This window comes from Megalops cyprinoides, chromosome 21, assembly GCF_013368585.1.
Source record: "Megalops cyprinoides isolate fMegCyp1 chromosome 21, fMegCyp1.pri, whole genome shotgun sequence".
Lineage (NCBI taxonomy): Eukaryota > Metazoa > Chordata > Actinopteri > Elopiformes > Megalopidae > Megalops > Megalops cyprinoides.
The window spans coordinates 12966628-12980073 of NC_050603.1; the positions used below are offsets into that span (position 1 = coordinate 12966628).

At 40.7% G+C, this 13446-nt stretch overlaps 1 long non-coding RNA gene across 1 annotated transcript; it reads left to right on the forward strand.

Annotated features, from left to right (window-relative positions):
• Positions 1-212: 212 nt before the first annotated feature.
• Positions 213-11691, forward strand: LOC118796388. The gene is made up of 3 exons (XR_005005890.1): positions 213-285; positions 4467-4509; positions 11661-11691. It is a non-coding gene; the product is annotated as an uncharacterized LOC118796388 (long non-coding RNA).
• The last annotated feature ends 1755 nt before the right edge of the window (positions 11692-13446 follow it).

The following is a 13446-nucleotide window of genomic DNA, read 5'->3' on the forward strand; positions in this document are numbered from 1 at the left end:
TGGGGGAGGGGGGTAAACGAGCAGCTCACTTTGCTTTCTCTGGGGGAGGAGAATGCTATCTGTATGGGAAATAATCGTGATAATAAAAAAACAGGGAAACCCGTTCTATGAAAGCTGAATGGATGGGGCCGGCGCGACGTCACGGTGAGCCGCAGCCACAAAGCAAAGACTAGGCGAAGGCTAAGCCACGGGAGCCCAGTTCTTCTACGTAGCCTGGGTCGTTCGGTTGACGGCAGTGGAAAGCGTATGACAAATCCATTGATCTTCGCAAGTCCTATGGGAAGGGTAAGTACAGCGCATTTGGAGAGAATATAACATTTTTTTTGTCTGTTACGGAGGATAACCAAAACGCAGTGTCTTTACTCGTCTCTGTAGCAAATACAATCACTTTCGCCCGCATCGTTTTCATTCTGACAGAGCTGTACGCGTTATGGCTCGTACATCTTAGAGCGCAGAAGCTGTGGTCGCATTTGGCAACGTAAACTATCTTTGAATTTGAAACCGTATAAAATTAAAAAGGAACTAACACCATTCTCGTTTCATTTGAGTGAATTTGCTGTATTTCACCGAACGCTGCTCGTGGACCAAAATTACCAAAACATTCTACAGTGAAAGGTGTTTTGTATTACCAAATGGGGTGACACGAGAATTTCAAAGTGGAGCAATTGCTGCAAAATGTATGTGTAGAAAATGGGGAAATATGGTTGAAGACAACCTCGCTGGAATTTATCGTAGTTACTTTGACTATTCCGCTGAAGTTCCACACGAAGGGAAATTGAGTTGGAAGGTCACACTAGCGTCGTGTCAGATTAAAATCTCTTCTGGAGAACGCGTTGTCCTTTTCACTCTTCATGCCTCTCTCGTCACCTTTCCTCTTATTCCTCCTCGCAACTCAATTTGGAATAGAGGAAGAAAGAAACGATCTGCTTAAATTGTGAACTGAGATTATTCCAGTAACAGCCGTCCAATATTAGACCTGCGTCTATTCCTCGTACTCATCAAGTCTCGTCAGTGAACAAGAGAGCATCTATTGTATGTACGACCATGTGGCAGCAAGGAGATATAAGGTATCCCGACTCTGTGTGTAGTCCGAGTGTGTGTGTGTGTGTGTGTGTACACAGAGAAAGAGCGAGAGAGATTTCCCATATTATTTGTACTTATTGTTATTAGTATTATAAATTATTGTCAATTTGTTATTTGCATTCAGATTTACGAGTGTAACGTTAGTCACACACTAAAATGACTGTTTTCTTCTGTCATTCAGTGTGTCCGTAACATGTTTATTAAAAACCGAGGAGCGTATTTTAAAATCGCATGAATACAAGGGACTACGTTTCTGAACAATTACTCTTACCTTTCCTCCTTAGTGTGTTACACGTGGTGAAATATCACTGCGCAAATGCAGGCCTTGTGTTTTGTGTACCCCCGTCACCCCGAGGGCAAGTTTGAAAAAGATCACGCGTAAAAAAAAATGTAGCATCGCTGGGTGGGGTAGCAATACATGACTAATCTGAATTGCCACATCGCCACACACTAGTCACTTATTCTGTCGTGCTCCCCGAGAACAAGGCCTGCACGGCCACACGTGCAACAATTTGTCTTTCCCTGGCGTGCTTTGAAATATAGAACCCTTGTGCGCAACAATATTGCAGTACAACATTTTGAATATGTCACATATGCCATTTGAATGAGGCATGCAATATCAATACGCACAATTAAATGGCACAGAAATAATAAGCGTTGGAAAGATACAAGTTAGATGTCGGTTCATGTATGTGGACGGACGGATGGAAATTGAAAGGAACTAGAAAAATCAGAACGAGAGACAGACACGTAATCCTCTGTGTATTTCATCAAATTTAAAGATTATGAGATGTAATATACTGAGCGGGAACACATGCGTTTTGACAGCTTGATTAAAAGCAAAGAGCTCACGCAGACAGTTACATAAGGCGCGTTTAACCTTTAGAGAAAAACAACAGTTTGTGGAAACCTCTTGTATGTTTCAGCAAATATGAGAGAATAATAAATTACACGACCAGTCAGATAGGCCTTTGTCCAAATTACTTGAAATTTTATTGCTGAATATTTTTATGTTTGACCATATTGACAACAGACATTGCGGGCAGAAGTCCAGAGAAACCGTCAGAAATGCTCAGTGCATTCGAGTCACAGACAAATCCTGCAGGTTGGCCTTCGGTGAGCATGTCGCTCAACGTGCTGTGAAGTTATGCTTGACGATTATTACTATTCTTTCACGTACCGAATTGCAGTGGGGAGCATTATCCGTTTTGGGGATTAAACCTTTCTGATCTGCTTTGGCTAGGGGGTTGATTAAAAAACCTGGATTTTAAGACTGCGAATGGCACTGAAACGTGCAGTAGATTTCAGGCACCGAGTGTTACGTCTTTCACTAAGCTCTCCACGTGAGAGAGTTTGTGTTGAATATTAAATACAATTACAAAGGTGGGGAAATGCCACCGGTGATTTCACGGCTACGTGTTCAGCTACAAGCTGTTTTAGGGGTTATATAAACAAAACAGTAGGGCCAATGCATCGTAAATGCTTGCTTATGCGTACCTATTATTTGATTTCTTGCCATATTATTATTATTATTATTATTATTATTATTGTTGTTGTTGTGCTGGTTTCATTTCTTCTTTCCAGACATGAGGTATTTTAGGCAACGGTTGTTTGGAGGGTATAGTGGTCTTAATGAGGTCATGAATAATTAAGAGCGTCTCAGTGATTAACCCTTGGCTGAATGGTGTTTAGAATCGCACTAGTGACGTGATCAGTTGACACACATACACCCGTCTCATTATGAATTATAGAACCATGTACCTTGTTTGGCCGATCAGTCGCCTTCAAGTATGAATATTTACGAGGATTCAATTACTTCTATTTAATGTCCGTATTATTCCTGAGAAACTTCGTGCACACGTTTATGCTTTGTTCAGTGTTTTCATTTGATCCTTCCTTTCAGGATGCATTCCTTTTGCTCAGAAAAGTTAGAAAATATATGCAATAAATTATAAGCAATGTGATCGTGAAAATATGTTGGCAACAAGAGGCTTCAATAATGTCATAAAACGACATACTGTAGGTCCCATTTTGTGGAAAGGCACCTGACAAGAAGGCATAACCGCAGTGCAGAATGGCGTATATAGATGCGGGAGAAATATAAGACACAAAAGTCGTCAGAAATTCAAAATGACAATGACAAGAACAATACAAGTACAGAAACTGCGCTATAGAAAATAATTACAAGCAGACCATTTCGGACAAGTGGCACTATCCTGTGTCACACTCGTTGTTATAATTATTTCAGAAATGGAATATAGGCCTATAAGATTGAACCTGATTGAACCAACTGTTTCAGTTGGCACTGTGAACCAGAATTTCTGAATGTGTTGTTTTTTTCTTCTTCTTCTTCTATGCACTCGATAGATCTAATTTAGTTTTGCTGGGCCTCGTTATCTTGCGAAACGTTGCATCAAAGACAAATCAATGAATTGATTCATATTGATCAACCTGTCTTGCTCTTCTACAGTGGTCTAAGGCAGTGGGGAGCCCAAAGTTTCACTTCGTGTGTGCTCAGCATAAGGATCAATAAACTGTCATATCCAGTCACCCATAACCTGTGGAATCCTATGTCATGGGAAGACTGTTGCTTGTAATAGGATTTTTTTCCCTTTAGCCGTATAACTTTGTAGCCTTTGATATGATAAAATGAATGCGCCTTCACTCATTTTAGAATGACAAATTTACAAAACTGCATCACAAATGTGTTGTCGGTGAGTTAAAGGTAAACGGTTTCGGCCTACCGTCCTCTGCTTCACGAAGGTGATTTGTAGGGAGGACTCCGAGTGGGCTGAATTGTTCGGTACATGTACGAACGCTTTACCATTACGTAAGTTGAAGTACATTTACAGACAATAAAATATTATTGGGGAGTTTAGTGAGCATACTTAATTGTATTATCCAGTTACTCAATTAATATTAACGCGCATGAGGCGCAAAGGCTTTGACTGAGCTCGCGGGTGTGCCCATTGCTCACGCTGTCACATATGGCCTGCGTGTGCCTCTCTCGATAATCCATTCAAGACGCACCACCCTTTGGGGATAATACCTGTAAGCACCTTCAAGCTTTCCATCAGTCCCAATGTAAATCGATTAATAGCGAAAGAGTTAGGTGTAATCCCGGATTTTTAGGGATTCGACGTTAGACCAAAATTTCCAGAAGTTTGAAAAGCTGAAAAACAGTAGAAAGAGGCCAGAGTTTTGTCTAGTTTATCTCTGTCACGTGAGGTCAACGCTGCAATTAATGTCATGCTTGCGAGAGATTTCGTCCCATTGTAAAAACGTGTCACGTGCGAATTGCGTACGGGTATGCATATTTAGACACACTCAGAACCTGCGTAACGTGAGTAATAAAACAAAATGTGATATTTGTTGTTTTTTAGGACCTGGCGCAAGACAACTACTGCAGGCACAGGCCAGGAACAGGTAAGCGATACACCCTGAGACGAATATTTCCCGTGTGTATTTAACAGATCATTATTTAGGTGCCTAAATTCACATATTTGCATGTATCACGCGATCTCAAATCAGTATATTTCCTTATGTTAACATTTTCAAAGAACGGAAATGTACGTGCGGCAGCGTCTGATGTCAGCTTGCCCACATTCACATCTCACGACGTCTTCACTGTTCAGGCAGAGGTCACTGTGGCAATGGCTGACATTTTTAGACTATAAAAATGTGTATTTAAAACTGTACCCTTGGCGTGCTTCACTACCTCGCTACCACCTGGCAGTGTCGTTTGCCATCAGAAGGGTCTGTGAGCTTTGGTGGAGATTTTAACTTCTGAATTGGCTGAGAAGTGCCCAGAAGAACTGTCGTTGTGAACCTACAAGAATATAAAATATTATATGTTCTACGAACACTGTCTGTTATACAGACTTTATTTCGTTTATGTTTGGTTATCATTTTTGAGCTTGTATTTGTCTTTCATTTAAACGGAACTTTGTAGTAAATTATTTGTAATTGGATTGATGAAAATATATTGCAGGCATTCGTGTGATTGATATTGCATGTAGTTAATTAAAGTGTTGTTTATTTGGTATTTGGCAGTTTTCCAGTTGTAGAGAATAAGGCATTAAGGCGACTGCGTATTTACTGAGGTGGGTTTATGTACAAGAGAAATTTGACATTATATTAAAACCACATCACTGCCATAAAGAGAACCATTATGGTCGTCAATGTTAAATCAGTACAACGATGTATGTGTATATATATATATATATATATATATATATATTAGTACTGTCTTTTTATTTTACAAATCACCCACTCCAAATAAAATGACTGACTCGAAATCTGTGGACACACTTTTCCAGAGGAATTGCATTTCAGACCTAAATTGCCGCCAACTGAAATGAAAAAAAAGTTCGAGAAGATTTAAAAATCTTTTTATTTATTAGTGGGCCATTATACAAACGTGTTACTTTTGGTGGCTGTTCTAGCTTTACAGAATACCGTCTTTTAATTGTTTTTTATTTTAAAATAATAACAAAAACGTTAATATAACAGTTACAATGTAATTTTCAAAATCAATTATAATTGTAGGCTAGAGTGTTGATACCTATAATTTTCATCTTTATTTCCTTCTTGTAATGTCTTCAATTTTTTATATTTACTCCAAATTCGACATGTGTTAGTCATTGCTTCGCAGAATTAACACACACTCTGGCCATAGTGGTTTGACCCGTTCAATATTTCAAAAGTAATAAAGACCAACATACAATAATGCACATATTTATAGTGTAAATACAACTCTGTAAAATCTAACCTAATATAATACGAATCCAACATTATGAACCCATACAATTAAATACTCACATCAACTTGGTCCACTCTTCCTAACAATAGTTTTCATAATTCCCTAACAGCACTGTGCGAAATCTTATTTTGTTAGCGATTAATTGAAATAAAAAAGGTTAGGCCTATTTAGATGACAGATTAAGCTAAGGTGCTTAAAATGAAGCAACTAATGGTCGGATGAGATAGGTGCCTAAACTTAAATTAGGAATAAATACACATTATCGTTCCTCTTAGTTTCAACACTTTATGTTCTATCCAAAGTTCGACCAAATAATGGGGGTGTTCGAACCGTTCCAGAGAGTGGCGGCATTAATTACGCCCGGTTCTTCTGCAACCATTTCTTTCCGATAAGGCTCAATGTAAAATGGCAATCAAAACGAGTAGGCGCGTCGTCAGGGTAAAAGACGTCACTTTATTCCTACCGCCAATAGCAGGGAGGGATGACACGATTTTGGCTGATGAATGAATGAAGCGCCTCTGGGACGAATCAGTCTGTGGGTCGGCGCGCTGCGGAAAGTGCAGACGAATCGGAACCGGATTCCACTTGAGCCCATTTTACTGCGGCAAACCTCTACGGGACTCCCCCTGCGTACAGATAAGGGGTGTGTGTGTGCGCGCGCGCGTGCGTGCGTGCGTGTGTGCGCGTGTATGTGTGTGTGTGTGTGTGTGTGTGTGTGTGAGAGAGTGTTCGACAGTGTATGTACGAGGGATATATTTAATGCTTCTTTTACATAGCTTTAATTCATGTACAGTACACTTGCTTGTTATCTTTATTAATACACTTATATTAATTCATATTTGAATATAGACGGAGGAATTGAATTAAGTGATTGTGCCCAGGGTATTAAGATCTGTATTGCATGAGACCGTCTACTACCAGTTTGACCACGGACTGATTGCGATGTACGGAACCGCTGTCCACTTTGGAAGGTGCTGAATGGCCGCTCTTGTCGTAATCTGAAATAATGAAAAGAAATTAGACGAACCTTTCGTGTAAAAATGTAGCACACCAAAGTTATATTATTACAATTATACATTATCACCCTATTCATATTTTGTAGTATTGATATGGTATACTTATTCTAGTTTATTTTTTTGCTCTTTTTTGGTCTTTATCATCCTAAAACTCAGTTTACAGAAAGCGCTATGTGGTGTGATCATTTAAATAATTTACGTTTTTATTTTAAATAAAGTTATTCTCTATAATAACCATAACAAATTGTTATTATTACTATTGTTATTGTTATTGTTATTATTATTATTATTAATTCAATTGTGATCATGATAACGGAAATGTAAGAATTTAGGAATAATACGACACGAGAGAGCGAGTGAAACTGAAAATTTTAAGAGACACCTTCATGTATAAGACGAGATGTATAATATATACAGAAAGTGCATGCATGTGAGGTGTAATATACAGAAAAGAAGTCAGGAGTATTTTATATGCAGATCTCACACAAACACACACACACGCACCCACACACACACACACACGCACGCAGACACGCACCCACACACACACACACACACACACACACACATTTTGGAGAATTAAATAAATTTATTTTTATTTTATTATGAATGTTATAAATGATTATACGCACTCTTACTGTATTAATTTACATGTACTCTTTCACCAGGTCCGCGATTTAAAAAAAAATATTATTTCAACGGCGAGATAACTTTTACGCGAAACATTTTAAATACATTGCATGTTATATCTTCGTAAATGGACTTGTATTGCTCGAAAAAGATTACCACAGTAACATTAAAGATCGCATACCAAGCGTTCCTGAGAGCAACTTAAAGCCTACACTCGACAATGTCTCAGCAAGAGTGACACTTCTCGACCCCGCCTTCACGTCGCATGACATCATCTTCTACTTTCAAGATGACATGAAGCAACCAATACTGAGAGCGTCTTCTACATGTACCGTCAAGTTCTATAAATTTGACAAAACAATGACATTTAAAAAAAAAAAAAAAGATGTGCGCAAATTAATAAGCCGCGTGATTATTTTTTTAACAAAGACAATTTTAAGGTGAAACATACCTTTTTATGCATTTAAATGAAGTTTGACTAAATCTGTGAAAATTCTAAGCAACTAATATCAAACAAGGTAGCTGATTTTTGTAGGTCAAAAAGGTCGTGTTATTAACTGAATGGAGCGTTAACTGCTTAAGACGATTAAATGCTTTATATCTCCTAATCGACACACCTCCTTAATTTTTGTCAAAGCATATGGCAATATCTACTCATACGGCAGCAGATGTGATCGAGAAATTACTGCAACTGCTGTTGTTTACTTAAATTTTAATCTGAACCTCATTGGCTCCTATAAATAACACACATTCTGGCAGCTAATGGTGTAGCTGGGCAGCTGTCTTTTGCATGTGCTGCCAAAGTGGCCTTTTGAGTACTGCCATAATGTCCAGTCAAAAATATTTTAATAAAAACAGCACTGATGTAGCTCAACATCCAAAGCATGACAACATGCTCTACATTTTGCGTACCTCAGTCTTCACCATCGAAAATATTATCAGTCGATGCTTATACATTCACACGTGTGAGTAGATGGATTGCGCATGTGCGTACACGTTTGCACATGTACACACACACACACACACACACGTACACACACACACAAATCCACTTATGACACATCCTTATTTAATCTGTGCTGTTTTTTTCATAGTGGGAAAGGTGTCTTCAAACCTGCAACATATTTGCCTAATGAATCAGTTAATTATTGCTATTCAGTTTGATTGCTCATCGCATAAATAAGCACGCCACTCAGTTCGTGTGTTTCTAGGGAGGGCTTTGTTGCCTCTGAATGCACCAAACACAAGGGTTTATAATCTAGCTTCAGCAAGTTCTTGTACCAGCTGCCTGTGAGGCCCTTTGAACAGGGAACCTATTAACAACCTTACCACACGGCGTGTGTTCACGTGTGTGTCTGTGTGTGTGTGTGTGTGTGTGTGTGTGTGTGTGTGTTTGTGGGCATGTGAGCTTGCGTGTGTGTGTGTCGCTTGAGGATGCCAGGCTTTGTCTCTATTCCTTTCACATAAATCTCAAACAATGAGCCCGATGAGGTGCCAGTGGCTAATCGAACGAAGGAACAAATTCCCTTTGGTTTCAGCCCTTTGTCGTACACGAAAAGCCACTTTGAGAGAAATGGAACAGGAAAACGTTGAGCGGCGTGTTTTTTTTTAGTGTACATGGAGCGGATGGAGATTGGGGTCACAGCTTCCGAGGGAAAACACTAAAGAGAAATAAACTGAGTGTGTGGCCAGAGCGCGTTGCGAGGGAGCTGTGCTCCAGCCAGGGCACTGTGGCAGTAGCCCTCTCTCTGTGTGAGGCTGACGCATGCAGGGAAGATGGCCGGCACCCCAGCCCTGGCACACAGCCGCCCTTTCTCTCTCTCGCTCCGCTCTGTGATTATGCAACAGCGAGGAGAGGGGGAGGGGCCTATCAGTAGGACACAGCAGACAGAAAAGCTTCTGATTACGGCAGATCCGGGAGCGTGTGTTTGTGTTTGTGTGTGTGTGTGTGTGTGTGTGTGTGTGTGTGAGCCCTGCTCCAGTTTAGCTTCACCGTCAGACTGGAGAAGGGTAAAGATTGTGTGGCTGTACATACATGTGTCTGTGTGTGTCAGCAGTGGATGGAATATCATCAGGGGCATGTGTCAGGGCAGGTATGGTGCTAGCATCTAGGGTAATGGATGGGGATGAGTTATAGTTATGAATGTGTTCATCAGCCCATTTTTTGAGATGCAGAAACTACTAGGTCTTCACAAAATGAAACATTTTTTACATACAGGTCACAGTTGTCTTTCATCTTTTTGTCAATATGAAGTTAAATACACAACTAACCACCCACACTGCATTACATGGCATTTGGATCTAAACCAGGTTTGAACTGTGTACCTGCTGGAAAAAGGAAATGAAATTCCTTTGATGTTGTACAAACAAAATCAAGACAGCCAAGCTTAGCTCATTTAGGACAAACAGCTGCAGTTCAAATGGACCAGTTTTATAGTTTTGGTTTCTAAACCCCATTCCCTTCAAAATGTAGTTATACTCAAAACAGATTCAGGCCTCTGACTAAATTCAAGCAGTGGTTATTCTTTTCTCTCAGTGAATGATGGGTTCAGAATGTAGGAAGCAAAACAAGTAAGGGCTGCAAGTAGCATTTTACATACTGGACAAGACATGGGTGACACTCATCCAGAATGCTGTGTAATTGTGGCATTTAAGTTCTAAAACTTAGGGAGTACCATATTCGTACTGATTTCATGGGTATGTGAATTAATCCATCACATTGGCCTGTAATTCCACTCACTTCCTGTACTTGCTCAAGTTCAAAATGTTCAACCTTGAATGAATGTGCACTTTGATTCATTCAGTGGCTTAGACAATTTTAAGAGTTCATGCGTTTTAGAAAACATATCATAAATGAGTGCTTATTAAATGTTTGACATTTTATTTATTGAGCGTGACTTTTTAAAATTTTGTCTTAAAGAAACAGCAAGTGAGTGCTAAATAGGTAGCAAAATTTCCATTTTGTTTGTTGTTTGTGAGCCAGCATGAATCCTGAAATAATCAGTTTTGGGATTAATGTTTTTCTGTTAAGAGGAAAGTCATTTGATTGGTTCACACAAGTCACAGATTGACAACATATGGAAGCTCTGCCTGTGATTGTGTAACGTTATAAGGTCAATGGCATAACACTTTGCCAATAGCTGGCTACATTGTACTTTGTATTGTATTTGTATTCTATATCACAGTTAGAACATGACATTATCTGAAAATTGCACGTATGAGAGTAAATTCATAAAACATTGACTTCTAAATTTCAAATTTCAACCTTCAGAATCTGAATTTCATTTACTACTCAAAGTCCAATAAATACTTTGGAAAATAAGAAAAAATGATAGGTAGCAATGTACTAGCAATGCCACTAGTTCCTAACCATATAAGCAAGCCCTTAAAATAGAGTGATAAAACAGAGGAGAGCAGCCAATGCAGTGCGTTTTGGCTCTCTTTATCCATTATATAACAATGCCCATTGCTGTTTCTCTTCGTCTGCTACACACCGGGGATGTGATTGTTTGTAAAAAAAATTTTGGTAAAATAACCCAAGAACATTTCTGGCCCTCCGTGTTCATTCCCAGCCTTCACAGCAGCACCCGTAGTGCCCCGTCAAACCTTCCTCGACAAACTAAATTTAGATCTGCGTAGGTGGGGGGGGTTTAAAACATGTTTCCCAATGTGGCTGGAGCACAGAGGCGGTGCAGCCGCGCAGCCAGTTTGAGCTGGATTAGGGCTGCTTATGTGACACTGAGGGGTGTGGCCATTTGCCATCACCGGGGGCTGGCATCCCAATCAATTCAGCCCAGGAGTGCGGGGCACGCAGGGGGGAGTGGTATATGTTAAAGGCATCAGGGCTGCGACGGTTTATGGTTAAAAGCCGCGGCTGAGATTGTGTGTGGTTTTTTTGGACAAAAATTATTTCCTGCAAACCAATCAAATATATCAAGTGTGGGTGCTGCTTAATCAAAATCCATGCTGTTTAATTACAACCAGCTACTGTAGCGATGAGATTTTTAAAAAAATCTAAATGCCATTCTGTTCCGCTGATACTGGTCATTTCCAATTGTTTCACTTTTACAGAGAATTTCCATCTGAAATGGCTGCCAACGAGAGACAAACTGAGCAGGAAGACCTTCCTGTTTACCGCGCGTAACACACGCCATTCCCTCTGTTTGCAGGGCCTTTGCACAGGGACGGGTAGCACAGGAGAGCCTGAGGGGTTGATTGTTCTCTTTGGTTATCTAGCTGTATGAGTGGTGTACAGTCTTCATAAAGCTAGATAACCGAAAGTAACAAGAATCCCATTACACACCTGAAGGGAAACGAGACGACCCCCGTCACCCTCATGCGAGAGGAAAGCGATGGGGGGACAGCTGACAGAATGTCAAAAGAGGCCCAGAGGAGGAGGACGCCAGAGCTGCTGAAAGGTAAGCGGACGATCCCAGCCTCCACACGGCTCTGTGCTACAGGTGTGAAGCTTCTCCAATGGTCGTGTGCAGCACGGTGCCCACATTGCACGTTTACACAAAGGTAGTCATGCCGCTCTGCTCTTTATCAGGTGTTCATGGCAGAGGTGGGTTTGCACCGTTTCACAGTTTAACAGTTTGATTGTGTGAGGAAAAAAAACTGGAGAGGCAAAAGCATCCTTGTACCGCAATACTTGAGCTGAGCACCCTGTGGGCTGGCCAGTGACACATGGTCAATTTTAATCCAATTAGCTGCATGGTCCCCCAAAGAGCCACGGTGGCATGTGAGAGCTAACCACCAGCCTCACATGGCCACCAACTAACACTGGCGAACACTTCATTACTTGGAATGTTCTCAAGGCCTCCATCTCATCTCAGACACGGTAGTTCTACTTAAATAATAGGAAAAGTGCTCCTTAACCAAAAGTGCGCTTAACTGGTGCGCTGGTGCACAGTGGGGACCACGTCTGACAATCACAATAACGTTTTTAATTTCCGTCAGAACTGTAAAATGTCAACTTACGTCACCGGAGTACTAATTCAGCTGTTGTGAAAACAGCTACGGTGTGCATCCATTTTAGATGTTGTCACCCAGCTAACATCAATGGTGTCCTCACTGCGGCGTAATGGCCACCAGAGATATGCAGGAGACCACTCCCTCTTTGCTGCTTCCATCTGTTAGGAATGAGCTGATGCCATAACGTAAAATATGGTCTGTGTTCAAGCTTACATGTTCATATTAGCAGACCTTGGCTGAACGCCACACAGGGCACAGCTGTATAGGCATGAATAATGGTACTGCGTTTATTTGGTATATTTGTGACTCCAGTTTTATTTTGTATGTCTAAAATGGCAGAAAGGAAAGTTGAGACTGCCATTTGAATGAAGTTCTGTCTACATGACGGCAATCTGAGGATGAGACGAGGGCTTTTGCTTCATATACCATAGGTGGTAAACCCAGTCATTCCCTTTTGTCATCCTGCATTAAGGTCAGTGGTATATTTCCCAGAGATTGGGGGGGGTCACTCTACCCCTCCCCCAATCACCTTACCCACCCCATTAACTCCAAGACAATCATAAAATCAGCAAGTCATCAGCACTTAATTCTTAGAATGAGCTATATCTGAAGACTACAAATTGCACACAAAATACTTCTGCATTTACTGCCCCATGACAATGGGCAGACACTACTGTGGGTCAGCTAATCAGCATCCCATACTACATTGCTGTTTCTACTTAAGATTCTTGAGTGGGCATGTTCAAGCTGACAGTGGGGTGAGGGTTGCTACAGGTGGCATAGGATGGTGATGTCACACGCCCTGGGACAATGCACAGCTCATTCCAATCACTTATTGGTGGGAGACTGACTGGTATCCACTCCTGAGCCCTCTGGCGTTCAGTTTTGCATCAGAGGGCCTGAGCAGAGTCACTTGACATCTGTCAGAGAGTCAGGAATGTGCTTGCTGTTGTTATTATTGTTGACATGTGTCCAGCAAGA